The following is a 15093-nucleotide window of genomic DNA, read 5'->3' on the forward strand; positions in this document are numbered from 1 at the left end:
TAGGGAGGGGGAAGCGTTCTAAGGCTGAATCTGTGGTCAATGGCCAATGATCCAATCAATCATGTTTCTGTAAAAATGCTTTCCTGAAAACCCAAATGGATGGAGCTCAGAGAGCTTCCAGGTTGGGAAACACATGGAGATCTGGGGAGACTGGCACCTGGAGAAAACAACGGAAGCTCCTTTCTCCATATCTTGCCCCACACATCTCTTCCATCTGACTGTTCTGAGTTACATCCTTTTACAATGAACGTGATCTAGTGAGTAAGATGTTTCTCTGAGTTCTGTGGGCTGCTCTCGCAAATGACTCGAACCTGAGGAGGCAGTTGTTGGAGTCTCTAATCCATTGCCAGTGGACCAGAAGTACAAGTGAGGACGTGGACTCGTGTTGGACTTTGGGGGGCAGTCTCGTAGGGCTGAGCCCTTGCCTCAGCGGTCTGACAGCGCCACCATTAGAAATGACAGAACTGAGCACCCAGCTGGAGTCAGAGAGTTGCCTGGCGGTGCTGGGATGCCCAGCCCTCACACTGGAGTGGGCTGTATTATCCTAACTGGTGTCAGAATCAGTAGTTGGGGGATCAGAGGTGGATTTGGGAGCAGGACTGTAGAAACTAAGAGCATATTTAAACAAGAAAGGAGAAAAGGTCTAAGCTTCACCACTATACTCATATGACAGTATAGTGTCAGCAGACAGAGTAATGAAATTGGATTCCATTTATTGAGCGCTAGCTGTGTGCTAGGTACCCTGGTAAACGTTTTACATATTTCATTGCATTAAATATCTCCACTTTATAGAAAGAAGTGTCAAGCCGTGGTGAGGTCACACAGCAAATGCATGAGAGATGTGGGGTTTTCACCGAGGGACTGTGCTTCCAGGGTCTGCTACAGACACCAAACACCTCTCTCTGACAAGCATGTATGGAACACGTATTCAGTTGGTTTCTGTACATTTTCAGTTTCAGCAATTCTACAGAACAGATGCCATTCAGGTAGAATTATGTCACTGCAAAAGTTGTATGCTAAAGTCCTAATGCACAGTACCCCAGAACATGCCCTCATTTGAAAATAGGGTCAGTGCAGACATGGTTTGTTCAGATGAGGTCGTCCTGGAGTAGAGTGAGCCCTTACTGTGGTGTGGCTCATGTCCTCACCAAGAGGAGGGCTTTGACCATGAACACACACAGAGAATGCCACGCGAGGAGGCAGGCAGAGACCTACAAGCTGAGGGACTGGGTGTTGAAGGCGACCAGCAAACCACCCAGAGCAGAGCAGGGGCCTGGAAGCTTCTCACTCAGGCTCAGAAGGAAGCAGCCTGGGCCGGGCTTCTGTCCTCCAGGCTGTGAAGCCACACATGTCTGCTGTCTAAGGCCCCTGTCTCTGCTTTGTGACGGTGGCCCCAGGAAACTGAGTGAGAGGCTGTCTTCCTCCCTCCACCCAAAAGGAAGTGAGGACAACGATCTGGTAAAACAGAGACACTTCAGCTATTTAAGGGCAGAACCTTATTAACACTGAAGCCTTTTGGGATCCAAGGCCCCCACTCTTTGAAGTGGGGTAGCACCAGGAGACAGAGACCATCCCTGTCCCGGTGGTGCTTACAGTGGCTGCACGCGATCCGTTAATCCTGGCAGGAAACAGTGTATGGCCTGGTACGTATTCTCAATGCGGGCGCTCTTTCTTGGTTCATATAGTATAAGAAAAATGAGTCCCTTTTTAAAGGACTGTTAATTATTTACATATTCAGAAACCTTCTGGTTTCCTCCTTCTTTGAAATAATTCTGTACCATAGATGCGTCTCATCGAATAAGTCTGCACTAGAAGATTTTGCTACTTGAATCGCACTCACGAATCTGGGTGTTACACATAAACAATGAATCTTGGGGCACTACATCAAACACTAAAGATGTACTATACAGTGACTAACATAACACAATAAAAATAATAAATAAAAAAAGATTTTGGGAATTTTATGCCATTTCATTAAAGAATTGGGCATAATCTGCGTTACCAGCTAGAGCTAAGAATCACTGAGTACCAACTTATGATTGTTTCATGTTAAAAAGATGGTGAAGAATAGAATCATTTATTTACCCTGGATAAAAGTCTTTCCAGAGCTCCTCATCACAGAGTTCACAAGATAACCAAATTCCTTGAGAAACACTTAAACTCTTGTAACAAGTGACTCTAAGGTAAATGGCCAATTACATGAGGCATTTATGTATCTGTTTCTAGTCTTTTAGAGAATTCTCTTATCTTTTTTTGTCTCCAACTCCAATAATAAAGAGCAAGCAAATTGATAACAAAGGTCATTAATGTTGCATTTGGGTTAAATGAAAAATCCTAATAAAGATGATTTGAAAAACCCTGAGCTGCCATTTCCGCTGTTCTCTTTATAAGAGATCTCTATCAGGATGCCTAAAAAATGCATTTGTTCCAAAGTATGTGGTGAGACGCCCATTTCAGAACAAAAGCTGATGGCAGCGCAGAGTAGAAGTAGGGAAATAAATGCTAAGGTTATTTTTATGATGACTCCATTAATTGTTTTCCTCACTGAAATCAATAAGGAAACTGAAGTTTGAGGAGTGATGTAGGTCTGCCTCCTTCTTTGAGCACTATGGTGCATTTGTGCAAAGTGTGTTCACTTGGCTGCCAGAGCTAGGAAGGATTTTTTTTTTTTTAAAGATTTTTATTTATTTTTTTGACAGAGAGATCACAAGTAGGCAGAGAGGCAGGCAGAGAGAGAGGAGGAAGCAGGCTCCCTGCCGAGCAGAGAGCCCGATGCGGGGCTCGATCCCAGGACCCTGAGATCATGACCTGAGCCGAAGGCAGCGGCTTAACCCACTGAGCCACCCAGGCGCCCCGCTAGGAAGGATTTGATTCAACATTAGCTGAACCAGAAGCTTTACTTCTGAACGTGGGCAAGGATATTTCCCAAGCATCTTCATTAGCTGTGGGACAAAACCGAAGATGGAACAAATGTGAATATAAGTGACATTTGGGTAGTATTACTAATGGGTGATGTTTAGAGAGAGGGTGATATGAACAGAAATGTTATTGGATTATTTTAATGAACAAGCCACAGGAATAGAGGTTATTTCAGTATTTGAAGTGTATCCTCAGGGACAGTTTATACATCCTGGGGTTAGAACTAGGAGCATTTTGAAAAACTGTTAGGACCCTCTTTATCCAAATACAACCAAAAGCCAGTTTCTTCAAAATTCCAAGAAAGGGGCAGGGCAGAAGAAACAAAGGGATGGGAGATGGAAATTGGAAAATCTTGTTAACCCAGACAAAATATTTAAACTCAGGATTTTTTTTCCCCCAGTGTGGCCATTATGCTTAAATATATCATCTGAAAATCAATCAAAACCCAACTTGTGTTTCTAGTGATAGATTTTCTAGATTTTCTAAAACTTCAATTTTTAGAATTAGAGTAGAATATCAAGATGTTTTATGTGATGGAAAAAATCTAAAAAATGTGGCAACAACCACTAAATCTAAAGTCCACAACTTGTTTTTGGGGAGTACCGGATTTTGCTGGGAAAATGCTGTAGACATGCTTCAGAAAACCATGGTAGGTGTGCTTTGGACAAATAAACACTCTTTAATTAAAAAAAAATGTTGATTCAGACAGTACAGATTAGATTTTCTTAAAATCAAATACTTTATGAAGGTATTTTTTGTGCTATGATGTGAATCTCCAGAAACTGTAAATATTTGTAATCGTTTTTCTGTTTTCAGTGTTTCCGTGAATGGGCCTCACAAATCAAGACCGTTATGATAAATTGGATGAGCTGCAGCCTGATTGAACAGCGCAGGCTTTTATGGTGAAGACCCCTAAAAAAATCACAAAGTGCTACAATTTCACAACAATTTTTTCTCTAGAATGGGGAAATTCCTGGTAAATTACAAATACTCAAAATGGCTTTGAAGAGTCACTTGTGATTTTCAAGGCTGGGTTAGCTTGTCCCATTACCTAAATGACTGTTTGTGCCAATTAGTTAATTTCTTGTTATTAAATTAATCCTAATGGATTTGCTGGGTAATTTCAATTTTCATTAAGTCATTCAGGAAAAAGACAGAGAGAGAGAGAGAGAGAGAGAGATTGATTCACAACCTCCAACCCATGACACATAAACATTTGCAGACCCCTGTCCTTTATTATTCAGCCAAAACATCCCCATTTTTTCTATATCAATTATATGACCATTTCTGCAGGCAAAGTAACAAAACTGGAAAGAGTATTTAAAAGAAGAAAACACTGGATCAGCCAGATTCTGGGGGAAATAACGTTTTGAAGAACACTAATCATAAAATTTAGAGGTAGTTTAATCGCGTTGTTTGCATTTATGATTTTAAAATATTTGCATTTGAATAATCAGTAATCTCTCATGCCAGTTAAAACAAGAAAAGCAGATATTCTTAAAAAAAAAGGTTTTATTTATTTGAGAGAGAGAGTGAGAGAGCACAAGGAGGGGAGTGGCAGGCAGAGGGGGAAGCAGACTCCCCGCTGAGTAGGGAGCCCAACTCGGGACTCAGTCCTGATCCCGGAGATCATGACCTGAGCCAAAGGCAGACCCTTAACCTACTGAGACACCCAGACGCCCCCAAAAGTAGATATTTTTTATGAGAAGCTCATTAAATAAAATGATTTCTGAATGTTCCTTTCAGTTAAACACTTCACTGCACATGGGCTTGGGGGAGGAATATGAGGGGACACTGGCCAGACCATATTTGACAAAAAGAACTCAGACCACAGTCTCTGCTGGGGTCACGCACAAAAGACAAACCCCAGCCCTGCCAACTGTCCAAAGTCTTTGCACTTGGTCAAGAGCTGTCAACTTTTTGTTCTGTTTTCAACTCAGCATCAGCTGGACAAAGTCAGATGTTTCCTGGACACCCCCTCTGGCTTCCTCTTGCCTCACAACCCTAGCTGATGCATACCCACAGCCTTCTGCCCCCTTCCTCCTGCACAAAAAGGTTTCCCTCTCCCCTGCTTGCCCACAAGCAACCAAATGCCCGTGGCCATTGCTGACTTCCTGGCTACAGCAAGCTCTGAAGAAATAAACTCTTTTGTTCTCATTTGGGTGGTCCTCTGCCGTTTCTACAGGCCTCATGGCAGCATATTCCCTTGTTAATTTGGAAGGTACTTCTTTGCTAAAATATTCATTTACACAGAAGGTTTGTGCCTATCCACGCAGAAGGCTTGGTGGTGGAGGTGGGATTTGGGATGGCAGGCGCTTGGGCAAGTAACTAGAGTTACAGCTGATCTCCTGTGTGTGTCCTCCTTAGCCTTCACATGCACCCATCCACAGGGGATCACTGGCTCCTTTGCCTTTAGGTGCCTGTCACACGTCTCCCTTCCACTCTCTCCCCAGAAGGGTCCAAGTTAAGTTCTTGACTCTCTGTTACACACTATTCCGTTTTCAAACGTCCCGTTTTCTTTCAGATCTTACAGAATAGTCCTTCCCAGTCCTGCCTCCCTTCCCTATAATTCAGTTTTATTAGTTAAAATGTGTCAAAATTACTTTTATTAAAATACAATGTAGTTCTTCCTTTTCGACTGTGTAACGGTGCAAATCCCCAGCTGCCCTGCAAGGCTCTCTTCCACCGTCGGACTTACTTCCCAGCCGTGGACCACACGGTGCTCTGTCAGCAGAGTGAGCTCATCCCCGAACACCGAGCCGAGTCTTCTCTATCTTACCTTTCAGATTTCTTCTTGGGATCCTGACTGTGCTTCCCTGTTCCTCTTAACCTGACCACGAAAAGTGACAACTTGGAAATTCGCTGGGGCACCTGGGAGCTCAGCTGGTTGGCAGGTGTCTAACTCTTGGCTATGGCTCAGGTTGTGGTCTCACAGTGGTGGGATCGAGTCCCATGTTGGGCTCTACACTTAGAGCAGAGTCTTCTTGAGTTTCTCTCTCCCTTTCCCTCTGTTCCTCCCCCTGACATTCTCTTTCTCTCTCTTTGGAATAAATAAAATCTTAAAAAAAAAAAAAGAAACTGTTCATTGTATCTCTTATGTAAATCCTCGCTTGAAATGCAAACCGGACATGACACTTATGGGACCTAATCGTGCCTCAGGTGGGATAACACACAGGTTCCAGCACACACATGTAAATGGTGTTGGTAAATGGAGTGCTGAGTCGAGAAAGATTCTCCAAAACACTGCACCTCCAGATTCTGTAGGAAAAGACAGAGCTTTAGTGATCCTTTACTCAAACGACTGAGATGTGAAAAAGGTGTGGAAAAAAATGGTCCTTCACTTTCTTGGAAACTTTTTAAAGATCATGTTTAGTTACAAGAGAATTTCTTTTTCTCACACTAATGGGGATGGACATGAGAGGATGAGGATGAGGATTGGGCATGATTCTTAAATCCAGTCTCCTGCCCACTAATATTTAGGTAATTACCAGGGTCTGGGCACTAAAACATACTTAATGCATAGATAATTCTTCTTTCTGTAGCAACTTACAAGACAGGTGGGAAAGAACACATCCCAGTACCAGGAATGCTGTTGCCAATATCAGTGCGGGGAGGTGGCATTCCTGTGACCAGTGAGACAGCCACTGTGTGTGCTGACATACATCGGGAGCAGCTATGCTCACTGTGACCTTAATGCTGGGGGTCATGGATGCTGTTGTCCTGGTTCAGTGCCTGGATCTGGGGACTCCTCTCATTGTGGGTTGTTTAGAGAGGTCTGCCCAAGGATTAATGCCATTACTTTTTCTCTGAAGAATAGACAACCAATTTTGACTATTGCCACGACTTCATGTGATAGAAGCAAAGACAGGTCCACTTCGGAGTAACCAGGACAGCTTATCAATGAACGGGTCCCATGATAGTCATTTGCCAATGTCAGGACCCTGCTGCCCCCTCCTCCCTCGACATGGAGGTGACATTCTTGCTTGTGTTCAGCATGTTTGTCGCTATGGGCTTCAGATGCGGTGTCTCATCCCCGCCTGGACAGCCGCTGTGGTCATACTTGGGCAGGCAAAGGGAATAAACAACTGTCCACACTTCCAGCATTCAGAAGGCGCACTGTACAGCGTGGACTGAGCAGAAACAGGGTCTGTTGCTTTGGACGCAAGGAAACAAAATCAACCACAAGGAGCAGGTGCGAACCTGAAAATTGCCCCCTATTATCTGTGCTTACTTGCCCACTAGTACTTCATGGACTGTCCCTGGAGATTTCTTGGTTCCTGAATATTTAATTTTTTTATTATCTTTTAAAGATTTTATTTATTTCTTTCAGAGAGAGAGAGAGAGACAGAGTGTGAGAGCATGAGTGGGGAGAGGTGCAAAGGAAGAGGGAGAAGCAGACTTCCTGCTGAGCAGGGAGCCCTACATGGGGCTCAATCCCAGGACCTGGGAATCATGACCTGAGCCCAAGGCAGGTGCTTAATTGACACAGACACCCAGATGCCCCGCTTCTGAATATTTTAGAAATGTTTCCTAGTCATACACTTATGACAAAGATCGCAAAGGAAAAGGGTCTGAACCACTTTTAAGCCATGTTTCTTCCCCCCACTTTCTGCCCTATATGAAGGGGTATTCACAGGGAATGTATTTCCAAGTATCTTCATGTGGTTTGTACATTGTATGAAGTGTCCTTCTTACTAGACCTGGAGCAACACCACTATTTATTGAATGGGTAAATTACCTTGGTTATAAGATAACACGGGGCATAACGGCATGCCTTTAAAATCTTTGTGTTGAGTGAATATAAGCAGCAAATCAAAACCCCATGGAGGCACTTGAAGGGAATTTTATCATCAGGTTGAAATGAACAGCCGACAGACCCCCTGTTTTACTGCCTCTACTCAAAGCTGTATGGAAGGCTCTGCCCAGTCTGTTTGCAGTGGACGTCCTGCCTCACTGCGCTGTCCAACATAAGAAGAGATTCTAAACCCTTGAGCTCCAAATGTTGGCATTTTAATAATTTAATACTTTAAAAAATGTTTGGGTGTTTCATGTTTAGTAATGTAAAATAGGCCATCAGGCATTTTTTTCTTAATTCATAAATGAAATGTCAAGGCAAATTAATCACCATGTGGGTGCTTTCCAGGGTGATGGGCGGGGACTAGTTGACCCAATCATAGTTTGCAGCCATGCCCTTCATCGTCATGGCTGACATGCTTTATCCTCCACGACACTCGGTCATAACCCCTCCCAGTATCTCCAGACGGCCAAAATGAGAGTAGTGAGATGCCCTACCACGGCGACAAACAGGTGGCCGTAGAGTCAACACTGTGTGCAGTGTTTTGCTGGACACTAACTCTGCCACAGAAGAAAGACTCACAGGGAGAAGAGGGGATAGGACCATTTGTGTCGTACGTGCCGGGTGACGCTCAGAGGTCTCAGGGGATATACCTCCCACGTCCCTATTCTCGTAACTACCCTGTGAGACAAGGCCCAGAAGTTTGGGTAACTTGCCCAGGATAGAGTTGGTAAATGTTTTGTCTCATCTTGGAGCCCACACTTGGTCTTGCAAAAGAAATAAGGCATTTATTGTTGAGTGTGTACTGCCTGCCAGGTACTGTTTTAGCTGTATGAGGTATGTAAGCAAATCAGACATAATCCTTGTCCTCATGGGATTTGAAGTAGATATGATAAGAAAAACTAAATTTTATGTAGTAGGAAGGGGATAGCAATTGATTTCTTAAAGAGTTTTTGTTTATTTATTTGAGAGGGAACGAAAGTGAGAGAGATCACAGAGGGAGAAGGAGAGAGGGAGAAGACTCCCTACTGAGCAGGGAGCCCAATGCCAGGCTCGTTTTCAGGACCCTGAGATCATGACATCAGCATCTGAGCTGAAGACAGATGCTTAACTGACTGAGCCACCGAGGTACCCCCAGTAATGGGTTTTTAAGAAAAGTAAATGACAAAATAGAGTAAGGGAGCAAGAGCATGGCAAGGGCGGTAATGATGGCTACTGACTATTTTAGAGAGTTGTCAGAGTGGGACTCACTGAGATAGCACAAAGGTATGAATTTTAAGGGGATGCCTGGATAGCGGGAAGTTATTTTCATGGAAACGTGACAGCTGGGCCAGGTCTTGCATCATAAACAGAAATTCATCAGGTGGGAAAAGGGAATAATAGCCCTAAGGAGACTCAGAATCATGAGGCTAGAAAGTCCTAGAACCCTGATTTCTGTGTAGTATATGTGTGTATATGTGAGCCTGAGACAGACAGAGACAGTATAGAAAGGACAAACCTAAATCCTTTTAGACCATTGTCTGTTGAAAGTAGTGAGCTCCTTATTTCTCCTCCATGACACACATAATTTGGAGGTGATAATACTTTGACGGACGTCATGGCATCAGCACCATGCTGGTAAGTGTTTAACAATCCACTCTCCAGAAAGAAAGACTCTCATTTGTATCAGTTGCCAACTTCCATGATGTAAACACTCTGACCATGGCTAGTTTGAAGCAACCAACACAAAAATCTCCAAGTGAGGTTTTGGGAAGAGATGTGCCATAATGCAGGGTTACCGTATTTCTTCCCTACAGATACAAAACATGCAAATAACCTAAAAAGCATAGATAACAGAAAGATGTGGTAAAATAATTAGGAAATGGTACATTTCCAATAGTTACTGGCTTTGTTTTTGGTAGAGCTTATTTAATGAAAGTATATACAACTTATTTTTAAATAATTACTGTGTTTAGTAACTGATTTAAAAAATCCCCAAAGCTGGTAACCCTGGCATGCATAGGCTGCTGCAGCTGTTCCCAGCCATCACTGGGCTCCACAGAAATGAAGAGAATTCTTTTTCCCTAAGTCAGATCTTAAACCTTTTTGACCTGAATAAATTCCTCATTTCAGGGAAGCATGACATTCAGAGTGAGTTTCTCTTTGTGGGAAGATGCTTTCCCTAAATTGTCAGAGCCTGGTGGCTGGTCAAGACCATCACCAGCTTTGATATAGTCGCACCTGTTGGTTTTGCTTTTTTTGCTTGTGCTTTAGGCTTCATTCCCAAAAAATCTTTTCCACACCAATGTCAAGGAGCTTCCTCCTCACATTCCCTTTGGGAGCTTTGTGGTGTCTTGTCTTATGTTTAAGATTTTAATCCATTTTGACATATTTTTTGAGTGATATAGGAATTCTATATTGGATATTGGTTATCCAATTTTCCCAAACCCGTTTGTCGAAGAGGATCTCCTTTCTGCGCTGAGTGTTCTTGGCTCCCTTGTCAAATGGTAGTTGACCTTATGAACAGGGACTGGTTTCTGGGCTCTTGGTTCTGTCCCACTGAAGCCCATAGCTGGCTGAATGGTCTCATTTGCTTCCATGTTTCTGGTAAGCCCATGCCAAAGGCAAGCATGATTCTAGCGGGCCTAAGGGACATATTTGGATACTTTCTTTTGAAATACTTCCACATTTTAACTTTGAGGGCAGACAGAGGACAGCTATGGGGATTGCAATTTTTAATCTTTAGAAGATAAATATGCCACTGACACAGTGAAAAATGCTGATTTCCCTGGTGCTTTTTTCTCTGTTTGAATGTATCCCCCAATATGAGGCACTGCCCAGATTCTCTTTTTAATCTTAAAGATATTAAGTTCTTAAATGATGAGGGCAGCAGAATGGAGCCATTCTAACACCCAGTCCCAAAAACATGCTGTCACCAACTATGATGTTGAGACAAGGGGAAGGAAAAAACAATGCTTTGTTGCCCGTTTCATCACAAGAAGGAAGGACTCCCAAGCTATCCCTTATGCCTTCTGAGCTACCCAAAAAGACTAAAGAGAAAGAATTAATACGAGTAGTACCAACGAATAAAACTCTTGTTCTCACATGAGCTAATGATTTCAAAAATTCTTGTTTTGGGGGCGCCTTGTGGCTCAGTGGCTAAAGCCTCTGCCTTCGGCTCAGGTCATGATCTCAGGGTCCTGGGATCGAGTCCCACATGGGGCTGTCTGCTCAGCAGGGAGCCTGCCTCCTCCTCCTGTCTCTCTCTGCCTGCCTCTCTGCCTACTTGTGATCTGTCTGTCAAATAAATTAAAAAAAAAATTCTTGTTTTGGCTCTTCATTTTGTTTTCTTCCCCCCCCTTCCTGGTAAGCAGAACATCACAGGACATTTTTCTTTTCTTTTTTTTTTTTAGGCAATTTTTTTTTTTTTTACTTTTCAGTGTAACAGTATTCATTATTTTTGCACCAAACCCGGTGCTCCATGCAGTCCGTGCCCTCTCTAATACCTACCACCTGGTTCCCCCAACCTCCCACCCCCTGCCCCTTCAAAACCCTCAGATTGTTTTTCAGAGTCCATAGTCTCTCATGGTTCATCTCCCCTTCCAGTTTCCCCCAACTCCCTTCTCCTCTCCAGCAACCCTTGTCCTCCATGCTATTTGTTATGTTCCACAAATAAGTGAAACCGTATGATAATTGACTCTCTCTGCTTGACTTATTTCACTCGGCATAATCTCCTCTAGTCCCGTCCATGTTGCTACAAAAGTTGGGGATTCATCCTTTCTGATGGAGGCATAATACTCCATAGTGTATATGGACCACATCTTCCTTATCCATTCGTCCGTTGAAGGGCATCTTGGTTCTTTCCACAGTTTGGCAACCGTGGCCATTGCTGCTATGAACATTGGGGTACAGATGGCCCTTCTGTTCACTACATCTGTATCTTTGGGGTAAATAACCAGTAGTGCAATGGCAGGGTCATAGGGAAGCTCTATTTTTAATTTCTTGAGGAATCTCCACACTGTTCTCCAAAGAGGCTGCACCAACGTGCATTCCCACTGACAGTGGAAGAGGGTTCCCCTTTCTCCACATCCTCTCCAACACATGTTGTTTCCTGTCTTGCTAATTTTGGCCATTCTAACTGGTGTAAGGTGGTATCTCAATGTGGTTTTAATTTGAATCTCCCTGATGTCTAGTGATGATGAACATTTTTCATGTGTCTGATAGCCATTTGTATGTCTTCATTGGAGAAATGTCTGTTCATATCTTCTGCCCATTTTTTGATATGATTATCTGTTTTGTGTGTGTTGAGTTTGAGGAGGTTTTTATAGATCCTGGATATCAACCTTTTGTCTGTACTGTCATTTGCAAATATCTTCTCCCATTCCGTGGGTTGCCTCTTTGTTTTCTTGACGGTTTCCTTTGCTGTGCAGAAGCTTTTGATTTTGATGAAGTCCCAAAAGTTCATTTTCGCTTTTGTTTCCTTTGCCTTTGGAGACGTATCTTGAAAGAAATTGCTGTGGCTGATATCAAAGAGGTTACTGCCTATGTTCTCCTCTAGGATTCTGATGGATTCCTGTCACATGTTGAGGTCTTTTATCCATTTTGAGTTTATCTTTGTGTACGGTGTAAGAGAATGGTCGAGTTTCATTCTTCTACATATAGCTGTCCAGTTTTCCCAGCACCATTTATTAAAGAGACTGTCTTTTTTCCACTGTATATTTTTTCCTGTTTTGTCAAAGATTATTTGACCGTAGAGTTGAGGGTCCATATCTGGGCTCTCTACTCTCTGTTCCACTGGTCTATATGTCTGTTTTTATGCCAATAACATGCTGTCTTGGTGATCACAGCTTTGTAGTAAAGCTTGAAATCAGGTAACGTGATGCCCCCAGTTTTATTTTTGTTTTTCAACATTTCCTTAGAGATTCAGGGTCTCTTCTGGTTCCATACCTAAAAATAAGGGAAGAAATATGCTGCACAGTTATTTTTCCAAAATACCTTACTAGAAAAAATATCACTTATGTACGATTATGCAGTGATCTCTCCCTGCAACAGAGTGCACGTTCATTGCTTATCAAGCCCCACGAATTGTTTTAGGATTTAGTTTTTATTTTTCAAAACAAATTTGTGAGACAGAAAGTATAGTCCATGAAGGTAGGGACTTATTTTGTTCTCAATTGTAGAAGTGAATGAGTAATTTCCTCAGCTCAATCCCAAATTTACAGTCATGGAAATGTACCTGGGGCCACTGATGACCTTGCTCAGTACTGGCCGGTTAAAAAGTGGTAGATCATGATTTAAATGGAGCATTTTTTGGTTTCACAGCTCTTTTCCCAAAGTACTGTGAGACCTCCATTGTGTCCACCCAGGGGACAAGGTAGGCAGCATGTGGGACGCTCAGTTTAGTCTGAGGTCTACAGCCCCAGAGGAGAAGCTCAGTGACCTAAGCTTGGCTTGTTCCATCTTCTGCAACTGTCACATCTGTCCTGGGAAAGTCAAAAGGTATTCAAACGCTTCATAACATTGACATATCCTGTCCACTTGTGATATTATTTTTGAGTAAAAGGTGCAGAACTGTCCTTGTTCTCCCCTTTCTTGCATGAACGTAGTAGAACAGATATTCCGATATGCCCCATGCACTAAGTCTGGTATGTGTCGGGCATTCATTACACCAGTCGTACGCACCCAACCTTAGACCAACTGCATTACATGAGCACCAGTCCATCTCCTGTGTGGTACGTGTGTGCTTTCCCACATTCCCGAGAGACTTGTGCGTAGGATGCAGTTTGAGATGGACTGCACTGGACGCCACTGGACTGCATCACAGTAAAATCCAATATGTTAGTTAGAGCATGTTCTTTTTTGAAAGAAATGACTAGAGATTCTCTCACTGAAGGTTATCTTTCTCCCGTTGATAGACAAGCTTCTGGAATTTGAGCCTTGGAAAGAATACACTGCCACATTGATATTCTATTCAGCTTTCAATCATCATGCTGAAAATGAAGGTAAAAAGGAGTGAGAAAATACCAACTAGTCATCTGAGAATTACTTTTGGAGTACAGTGAAAAAGGCCATCTTGCCTATGAGCAAAGTATTCACTTGTTGTATGTTTGCTCTGTGCATTCCTGACACTCACTCTCTGCATCAGGTCTGCTGTCTGCCAGGTCCACAGGCTCTCAGTGGTAGAAAGGAAAGGGATCACCATGCAGTCTGTCTAAAGATGGTTGTACAATCAACCTAATTTTTATCATGAGAATCCATATCTCCATAATTTTATCATGAGAATCCATGAGTAAGAATGGGGATCCTAGGAATACTTTCAGAACTCCTCATGGAATTTGGAAATTAGGAAACAACATTGAAAGTGCATCTGATTTTGATTCATCCCAGAGGTGGGGGCAGGAGGGGAATGACTAACATGGTAAGCAACGTTAAAGAGCTCTCAGTTGAACTGTAATATCAGATATACAATGATTTTTTTTTCTTTTTTAATGTAAGTGCATTCATCTGCTCAGGCTCCCCAAGAAATCATCGACTGGGTGGCTTGGACAACATAGGTATAGCTCCCATAGGTTTGGAGATGGGCAGCCCAAGACCTAAGCACGAGCAGATGGGACGTTGGGTGAGGACCCGCCCCGGCTGCAGAGGGCTGCCTTCTTCCGGTGTCCTCACGCCCTCTGTGCTCTCTCTTGTCCTATAAGGCAGGAATCCCAGCCTCATGACCTGATTTGAGCTCAGTTGCCTTCCAAAGGCCTCATCAGACTTTGAGTTAGGACTTCAACATGTGAATGTGGGGAGGCCACATTAGGTCCTAACGGTGAGTAAATCTCAAGCACTGTGCGGGCGCACTTACCCCAGAGGAGCTGCCTGCCCTTGGTCTGGAGCTCAAGTTGACCTGAGCATGCTCTGCTTCACTGCGTGTTTCCCTATTTCACATGTAAAAAGAGCCAACCAGGAACCAGGAACCTTAGATGCCAGTCCTGCCTCTGCCTCCCTGTGGGAGCTGGTGAGTTTCTTCACCCTGTGCTGCCTCAGCCTTGTCAGCAAAGTGGGGATCCTGAGACCAGGACAGACCTGCCTCGCAGTGTTTTGGAGAGAGTACACCATATGAAAGAGTTTGGCACTAACCAGATACCTGGCCCACAGCAAACCCTCAGCCCTCCTCCCTGACTGCAGGTTCTGTGTAATACGATGCACACTCATCTCTGCTCCCCGTGGCCAGCAGCCTGCGGCTCCACGTCTAGCCAGGAGCCCAGAGGCTCTGCAAGTCTCACAGCAGCACTTCCTGAGGCATCTTCTCCTGAGAGTGTGGAGTGGAACACCAGGTCCACATCCAAGTCAAGAGCGGGATGAAAGGGGCCAGGAAGAGAGAGCTTGGGTAGGGACGAAGGAGATGTGGGCCA

The sequence above is a fragment of the Lutra lutra genome, chromosome 9 (genome assembly GCF_902655055.1).
Source record: "Lutra lutra chromosome 9, mLutLut1.2, whole genome shotgun sequence".
Classification (NCBI taxonomy): domain Eukaryota; kingdom Metazoa; phylum Chordata; class Mammalia; order Carnivora; family Mustelidae; genus Lutra; species Lutra lutra.